The sequence below is a fragment of the Schistocerca gregaria genome, chromosome 2 (assembly GCF_023897955.1).
Source record: "Schistocerca gregaria isolate iqSchGreg1 chromosome 2, iqSchGreg1.2, whole genome shotgun sequence".
NCBI classification, from domain to species: domain Eukaryota; kingdom Metazoa; phylum Arthropoda; class Insecta; order Orthoptera; family Acrididae; genus Schistocerca; species Schistocerca gregaria.
Window position 1 is genome coordinate 986,530,183 of NC_064921.1, and position 9,643 is coordinate 986,539,825.

General features: G+C 39.9%; 1 pseudogene; it reads right to left on the reverse strand.

Moving 5' to 3' along the window:
- Nucleotides 1–4,409: 4,409 nt before the first annotated feature.
- LOC126337360 (5S ribosomal RNA) lies at nucleotides 4,410–4,527 on the reverse strand (annotated as a pseudogene).
- Nucleotides 4,528–9,643: the final 5,116 nt, after the last annotated feature.

Genomic DNA, 9,643 nt, shown 5'->3' on the forward strand with positions numbered 1-9,643 from the left:
GCCGCAGTGAGCGCTCAGGCTCCCTGTAGCTCGGTTGAAACAGCCTGCTCTAAGCTAAAATATAGGGAAAATATATGGAGACACTGGGAGATACCAGGTGGATCACACCATGGTGAGTCAGATAGCCCAAAGTGAACTGTAAATCATACTTAGGAACAGATATAGATACAGATAAAAATTTAGGAATTTTGAAGAGTAGGGTAAAGTTGAAGAGAATCGTCAGAAAGAATCAGTGTTTGAAGAAGTGGAATTCAAAAGTATTGAAGAATCATGAATACTTAAAGCTGTCCATGACTAGATAATGTAAAAACCATGATAAGCAGTTCAGTTGAAAAGGATTCGACACCCCCGGAAAGAGCAGTCACCAAATTTGAACAAACAAAGCAGGTACAGGTAACTAAGAAGAAACCTTAAGTGAAAGAAGATTCATCAGTTGGTTGACAGCAGAAGGAGAAATAAAAATGTACAGAAAAAGAAAGGCATACAACCATACAATTCATTTAGGAACAAAATAAATAAGAAGTGCAGAGAAGCTAAAATAAAATGACAACAGCAAAAATGCGAAGACTCTGAAAAAGAAATAATTTTCAGAAGGATAGAATTATTGTATAGGTAAGTCAAAACAACTTCCAAAGAAATTAAAAGCAAAGGCACCAACATCAAAAATACAGAAGAAATTCCCCTGTTAAACACAGAAGACAGAGTGGATAGGTGGAAACACTGCATTGGGGGGCTCTATGATGGGGAGGAACTGTTTGCTGACATGATTGAAGAAGAAATGTGTGGCTGTTTAGAAGGTAAAGTGGATTCAATGTTAAGTCAAGAATTTGAAATAGCTTTGGAAGATTTATGATCAAATATGGCAGAAGGCAAAGGCGATGTTCTATCAGAATTTCTAAAATCATTTGGTGAATAGCGAACCAAATGATTGTTGAAGTTGATGTGTAATATCTATGAGCTGGAGATATACCATCAGTCTTTTGGGTAGAATGGAGATACACCATCAGACTTTTGAATATCCTGGAAACACACCATCAACCTTCTGGCAGAATTTCATCCACACAACCCAGAAAATATCAAAGGCTGATAAATACGAGAAATATCACACAGTCAGCTGAACAGCTCATACATCCAAGTTGTTGACAAGAATAATATACAGAAAAATGAGAATCTGTTACATGGTGGTCAGTTTAGCTTTAGGAAATGTGGAAGCACCAGATAGGCTGCTCTGGTGTATTTAATAACAGAATCAACACTAGCGGGAGAAAATCAAGACACATTCATAATATTTGTGGAACCCAGAAAAAGTGTTTGACACCATAAAGTGGTGAATGAAGTTTAAAATTACTAGCCAAATCAGGTAAGCTATGATGAAAGATGGGTAATATGCAATATGTTCAAGAACCATGAGGGAAAAACAAGAAACAAATGCTTAGACCACAGAAAAATGTTCAAGAATGAACAAAAATGCACTCAGACTGCCAGCTCGACACAAAGTGCAGCATATGTTAGCATTCCACATTTGAACGCACAAAAATAGGTGTTCAAAGACAACTCAGAATTCCATAATACATCCACAGACATAAAAAGGTACATATTCAAGTTAATAATTTCAATACACAGCTCAATAAACCTGTTTACTTTGCATTATTTAGTTGTAGACCCAGAAGTACTGTAACATAAAGTAGTTGACATTTTAATTCATATTTAAAATAACTGCATTTCTCCCTATTTACCTATTTTACCGCTTCTTTAATGTTGTTGTTGTTGTTGTTGTTGTTGTGGTCTTCAACCCTGAGACTGGTTTGATGCAGCTCTCCATGCTACTCTATCCTGTGCAAGCTTCTTCATCTCCCAGTACCTACTGCAGCCTACATCCTTCTGAATCTGCTTAGTGTGTTCATCTCTTGGTCTCCCTCTACGATTTTTACCCTCCACACTGCCCTCCAGTACTAAATTGGTGATCCCTTGATGCCTCAGAACATGTCCTACCAACCTATCCCTTCTTCTAGTCAAGTTGTGCCACAAACTTCTCTTCTCACCAATTCTATTCAATACCTCCTCATTAGTTATGTGATCTACCCATCTAATCTTCAGCATTCTTCTGTAGCACCACATTTCGAAAGCTTCTATTCTCTTCTTGTCCAAACTATTTATCGTCCATGTTTAACTTCCATACATGGCTACACTCCATATAAATAGTTTCAGAAACGACTTCCTGACACTTAAATCTATACTCGATATTAACAAATTTCTCTTAATCAGAAACGCTTTCCTTGCCATTGCCAGTCTACATTTTATATCCTCTCTACTTCGACCATCATCAGTTAAGTTTTTTTGCTCCCCAAATAGCAAAACTCCTTTACTACTTTAATTGTCTCATTTCCTAATCTAATTCCCTCAGCATCACCCAACTTAATTTGACTACATTCCATTATCCTCGTTTTGCTTTTGTTGATGTTCATCTTATATCCTCCTTTCAAGACACTGTCCATTACCGAGCGAGGTGGCGCAGTGGTTAGAACACTGGACTCGCATTCAGGAGGACGACGGTTCAATCCTGTCTCCGGCCATCCTGATTTAGGTTTTCCGTGATTTCCCTAAATCGTTTCAGGCAAATTCCGGGATGGTTCCTTTGAAAGGGCACGGCTGATTTCCTTCCCAGTCCTTCCCTAACACGAGCTTGCACTCCGTCTCTAATGACCTCGTTGTCGACAGGACGTTAAACACTAACCACCACCACCAGCACTGTCCATTCCGTTCAACTGCTCTTCCAAGTCCTTTGCTGTCTCTGACAGAATTACAATGTCATCGGCGAACCTCAAAGTTTTTATTTCTTCTCCATGGATTTTAATACCTACTCCGAACTTTTCTTTTGTTTCCTTTACTGCTTGCTCAATATACAGATTGAATAGCATCGGGGAGAGGGTACAACCCTGTCTCACTCCCTTCCCAACCACTGCTTCCCTTTCATGTCCCTCGACTCTTATAACTGCCATTTGCTTTCTCTACTAATTGTAAATAGCCTTTCGCTCCCTGTATTTTACCCCTGCCACCTTCAGAATTTGAAAGAGGGTATTCCAGTCAATATTGTCAAAAGCTTTCTCTAAGTCTACAAATGCTAGAAACACAGGTTTGCCTTTCCTTAATCTTTCTTCTAAGATATGTCATAAGGTCAGTATTGCCTCACATGTTCCAACATTTCTACGGAATCCAAACTGACCTTCCCCGAGGTCGGCATCTACCAGTTTTTCCATTCATCTATAAAGAATTCGCGTTAGTATTTTGCAGCTGTGACTTATTAAACTAATAGTTCGGTAATTTTCACATCTGTCAACACCTGCTTTCTTTGGGATTGGAATTATTATATTATTCTTGAAGTCTGAGGGAATTTCTCCTGTCTCATACATCTTGCTCACCAGATGGTAGAGTTTTGTCAGGACTGGCTCTCCCAAGGCTGTCAGTAGTTCTATTGGAATGTTGTCTACTCCCGGGGCCTTGTTTCGACTTAGGTCTTTCAGTGCTTTGTCAAACTCCTCACGTAGTATCATATCTCCCATTTCATCTTCATCTACCTCCTCTTCCATTTCCATAATATTGGCCTCAAGAATATCGCCCCTGTATAGACCCTCTATGTACTCCTTCCACCTTTGTGCTTTTCCTTCTTTGCTTAGAACTGGGTTTCCATCTGAGCTCTTGATATTCATGCAAGTGGCTCTCTTTTCTCCAAAGGTCTCTTTAATTTTCCTGTAAGCAGTATCTAACTTACCCCTCATGAGATAAGCCTCTACATCCTTACATTTGTCCTCTAGCCATCCCTGCTTAGCCATTTTGCACTTCTTGTCGATCTCATTTTTGAGACGTTTGTATTCCTTTTTGCCTGCTTCACTTACTGGCATTTTTGTATTTTCTCCTTTCATCAATTAAATTCAATATCTCTTCTGTTACTCAAGGATTTCTTTAATGTAGCCACAAAATATTATTATGCAAAACATAGATCTTATTTAGCAGTTCAAGAGCACCAGTCTATTACTTCTGAACGTGAAGAAAAAGATTACCTGGGATTTTAATTTTGAAAGATATTTCTTTAGGATCCTGGTTCTCATTATGCTTTCCTGTACTCCCTTTATTTTACATTCTCTGACTAGTTGTCAACTTTCATCCCCTGTTAACATCCAGTTGTTTACTAAACTAAACTAAAACTCTGTTCGAACAGGCCACAAAAGCCTAATGGTACTGACCGACCGCCGTGTCATCCTCAGCCCACAGGCATTATTGAATGCGGATATGGAGGGGCATGTGTATAGCAAACCACTCTCCCAGCCATTTTGTCAGTTTACGAGACCAGAGCCACTATTTCTGTCAAGTAGCTCCTCAGCTTACCTCCCAAGGGCTGAGTGCACCCCACTTGCCAACAGCTCTTGGCTGACCAGATGGTCACCCACCCAAGTGCTAGCCCAGCCTGACAGCGCTTAACTTGGGTGATCTGATGGGAACCAGTGTTACCACCGCAGCAATGCTATTGGACCATTTGTTTGCTTACACTCACTTATTCATCCTGAATCACATGCTACTTCCATGTGTTCCTGCTAGAGGAAAATTATTCCCAAACACATTTTTATTTGCATGCAAAAAATGGTTCAAATGGCTCTGAGCACTATGGGATTTAACATCTGAGGTCATCAGTCCTCTAGAACTTAGAACTACTGAAACCTAACTAACCTAAGGACATCACACACATCTATGTCCGAGGCAGGATTCGAACCTGCAACCATAGCGGTTGCGTGGTTCCAGACTGAAACACCTAGAACCGCTCGGCCTCACAGGCTGGCTCCATGCAAAACAACTACTATTTATTTTGCCCTTTGGTTCTTCCATGAACTAAACAACTTAAATCCATCCAGTGGGCTATTTCATGATCTTGAGCCTATTCCCTTTACAAATAAATCAACCATGTACTCAGTAAGAAAAAGTCGGGTAATATCAATACCAAAGTTCAAATTCCAGCACTCACCATTCCCTCCCCTCAAAGCCTTGTGTGTTTCTGGTCATTTTAGTGTTTCCTTTTGAGGGATGGAAGCCATCCTGTTAACTGCATCCTGTGCTCTGCATGGGGACACTAAATATCTGCTTCTGACTCTCTCTCAAAAAATTTATATGCTTCGAAGACTATAGCCATCACTTTTTAATATAATATTTAGTGTACTGTCTTTATGTCACTCTTAATAAACACTGCAATCACTAAATAGCCTCAGCATGGCCACATAAATACAAAAATCAACACTAAAGATTCTGTATGCAGCCTGAAGTAAAGTGTGGCAAAATAACTGGCTAGTACATCACGTGGTAAGCATACACTGCCTCTTGCTACTTCCTTTGCCCCACCACCTGCCTCCTTACATGCACACCACTTTAGTAGCTGGCTCTCGGAACAACAGAGTTTGAATGCAGCACTTCAGTGACCTGAAATGAGCAATGAAAACATTAAGTTCTAAACAACTGGCCTAATTCTCACATTATTCAGGTTTCTGTGTGTGTAACGTTTTGAGAAATCAGTATGCTTTAGATTTTTACACATCAGAAACCTTACCCTCTGTAGTTCCCTCTAGTACCATGGAAGTTATTCCCTGATGTCTTATTAGATGTTCTATCGTAGTGTCCCTTCTTCTAATTAGTATTTCCATGTATTCCTTTCCTCTCCAATTCTGCAGAGAGCCTCCTCATTTCTTAACTTACCAGTCCACCTTCTTTTCAACATTCTTCTGTAGCACCACACCTCAAATGCTTCATTTCTCTGTCTTACACCCTTTTTTTTAATCCGAGCACTTCGTTCATGATCTTCCACTCTCATTGCTCCCTCTTGGTACTTGTGCATACTGTATATTACCAGACTTTCCCTTAAGCTTATCCCAATTTTTCTCAGAATTTTGGATATTCTGCAACATTTTACATTGTCATAAACTTTTTCCAGATCAACCAATCCTATGAATATGTCTCGATTTTTCTATAGTCTTGCTTCCATTATTAGCTACGATGTTAGAACTGTCTCTCTGGTGCACTTACCTTTCCTAAAGCCAAACTGCTCATCATCTAAAAGCTTCTCAACTTTCTTTTCCATTCTTTTGTATATTATTCTTGTCAGTAACTTTGATACATGAGCTGTTGAGATGGTTGTATGATAATTATTGCACTTGGCAGCTCTTTCAGTCTTCAAAATTGTGTGGATGATGTTTTTCAGAAAGGCTGATGGTATATCACCAGTCTCATATATTCTACACACCAACATGAATTGTCATTTTGTTACCACTTCCCCCAATGACTTCAGAAATTCCGAAGGAATGTTATATACCCTTTCTGCTTTATTTGAGCTTAAGTCCTCCAAAGCTTTTTTTAAATTCTGACTCTAATACTAGTTCTCCTATCTCTTCCCTATCAACTCCTGTTTCTTCTCCTATCACATCATCAGACAAGTGCTCCCCCTCAAAGAGGCTTTCAACATACTCTTGCCACCTATCTGATCCTTCCTCCACATTTAACAGTGAAATTCCCATTGCATTCTTAATTTTACCAACCTTGCTTTTAATTTAACCACAGGTTGTTTTGACTTTTCTGTATGCTTAACCAGTCCTTCTGACAATCATTTCTTTTTCAATTTCTTCACATTTTTCTTGCAGACATTTCACTGTAGCTTCCTTACACTTCCTGTTTTTTTTTTTTTTTCCACTCTTACTCGTATTTGTGCTTTCTTGAATTTCTTGGAACAGTTTTTTACTTCTTTCACTGATCAACTGGAGTATTTCTTCTGTTACCCATGATTCCATCACAGTTACCTTCCTTGTACCTATGTTTTTCTTTCCAACTTCTGTGATTGGTGTTTTTAGAGATGTCCATTCCTCTTCAACTGAACTGCGTACTGAGGTAGTCATTGTTGTCATATCGACAGCCTCAGAGAACTTCAAGCATAGCTCTTCATTCTTTAGTATTTCCGTATCCCACTTTCTTGTGCATTGATGTTTTATTGAGTAGCCTCTTAAATATTTAACCTACTTGTTGTCATTACTAAATTGTGATCTTGGCTTATAACTGCTTCTGGGTACACCTTACAATCCAGTATCTGATTTCAGAGTCTCACCCTGTCCATGATGCAATGTAACTGAATTCCTCCCATATCTCCCAGCTTTTTCCATGCATACCTTTTTCTCTTGTGATTTTGGAACAGAGTGTTTGCTATTGTTAGATGAAATTTGTTGCAGAGCTCAGTTAGTCTTTCTCCTCTCACATAACCCTTTCTTGTACACCTTCCCGTACAACTGCATTCCAATGCCCCATAATTATTAGGTTTTCATCTCCCTTTATGTACTGAATTACCTGTTTAATATCCTCATATACTTTTCCTATCTCTTCATCTTCAGTTTGCAACATTGGCATTTATATCTGAACTATTGTTGTCAGTGTTGGTTTGCTGTTGATTCTGATGAGGGCAACACTATCACTGAACTGATCATAGTATCTCACTCTCTACCCTACTTGCTGCTGCTGCTGTTGTTGATATTACCATATACTCATCTGAGCAGAAATATTTATCATTTTTCCATTTCACTTCACTGACACCCACTATATCTAGATTGAGCCTTAGCATTTCCCTTTCAGATTTTCTGGCTTCCCTAGCATGTTCAAACTTCTGACATTCCATGACCCAACTCATAGAACATTATCTTGCCATTGGTTATTTAGTCCTTTTGTCCTGATCACCGCCCACTTGGTAGCTTGGTAGTCCCCTACTGCCCTCATGGTTATCCGAAGGGGGGGGGGAGGGGAGGCTAATCCAGAATCTTTAGCCAATGGAGGGATCATTATGACACCTTTTAGATTACAGGGCATGTGCCCTGTGGCTACACATTGTGTCTTTAATGCAGTGGTCTCTATCACTTTCTGCATCCCCATGCCATTGATCACTGCTGATTTTTATGGCTCTCAGGGGCAATTTTCCATCCCATGGCTAGAGAGTGCCCTGAACCTCTGTCCGCTTCTCCATCCTCTTTGAGAAGGTCATGGCAGAAAGAGGGTGACATCTTCAAACTTTAAGCAGTGGTGGGGTTTGAGTCCAGATCAAGGATGTTTTGGTTACTAGTCAAAGATTTTAGCTCTTGACTGTGGGTACTGATGAGGAAAGCAATGAAAATGAGATGAAGGTGGGTGGGACATGTAGTGAGGTAGATAACTAAGGGAGTTCCTTACTGGATTCCAAGACATAAGAATAGGTGGTGATGACAGCCTAACGGAAGATGAGTTATTAGAAAAGAGACAGAAACCACATGGACACTTAAAGACAGAGGAACCACCTGGTGACACAACGAAATCGCACAGTGGACTTTGGCATTTTTTCTGTGAAGAACGTTATTTACGATATGTTTGTTCTTTGGTTTTGTTCTAGCACAATGCCATCTCTTTTTATATATCTTTACTTTGGTATTGTTCCAGTGTTCAATGACATGCAAAAATAAAGTTAAATTCTTGAATGCGTTACTCTCTCTTGAAAATAATTATTAATTAGACTCAATAGCTTTAGTGGTGGCCCCAAACACTGAACATAAAGAAAATTACGATGTACAAACAAGAGAATTCAGCTTCAGAAAGTTCACGGAGGAATGGAGAGATGCAGCTGGTGAATCTTCAAGAACAGATACATGAACAACTTGGAGCACTGAAGTCAGCATTGGAGACACCCATTACTCCAACGCCAAACAAGTGTGCGGCCGTACAAACCAGCAGCCTGATGGAAAACATGCAGCACGTAAAAATTCGAACATTGCAGTTCGTGCCGGACAAACTGCAGCTGTGGTTCGCAATTATTGAGCTCATATTTGCCCAAAGCAAGACCCATGATGAGCAGACAAAGTTTGCAATAACACTGGATGCTAGAGCAGCAACCGCAGCAGAAGATGTAATACTCCGACCACCAGCAGAACGACCATACACAGCGTTGAAAATGCATAAACTGTTAAATCAACGCATATGGCAGGTGCTTAAAGAAGAAGCTATAGGTGACAGGACATCATTGGAATTTTGGAAGTACTTGTGCAGTATTGCCAATTCAGAATAATTGTTAGGTGCAACACTCAAACACATCTGGCTAGATCAATTATTAAGCATGGTAAAAGCCGCACTAGTAACTCGTGAAAAAGACAACATGCAGAGCCTCTTGGAGATAGCAGACAAAGTCCATGAGACGATAGGCAATCCACAGATGGCTTGCATGGCAATCTTTAATGGGGAAGAAGTGTCAGAAGTGATAGCAGCAATACAGAAGACTCAGCATACGGACGTCAAAAACTAATGCAAGAACTAACATGACAGATGACATTATTGTAGCAACAGGTCTCACAATTGTTACAGAATGAAAACAGCAAGGTCAATGGCGAAATTCAACAAGGACAGGTATGTTGGTACCATCAACGTTTTGCAGATAGAGCAACAAAGTATTCGCAACATGTGTGTACCCAAATGTGAGCAATAGACAGCAGTAGTCGCAGCAGGCCACGATAGCACAGAAAAGCACCTCCAACAGCGATGTAAGATTGACACAAACTACGGATGGGTGAGTAACGTCAATAATTTTCTTACCACCTCCAAACGGCGTTTT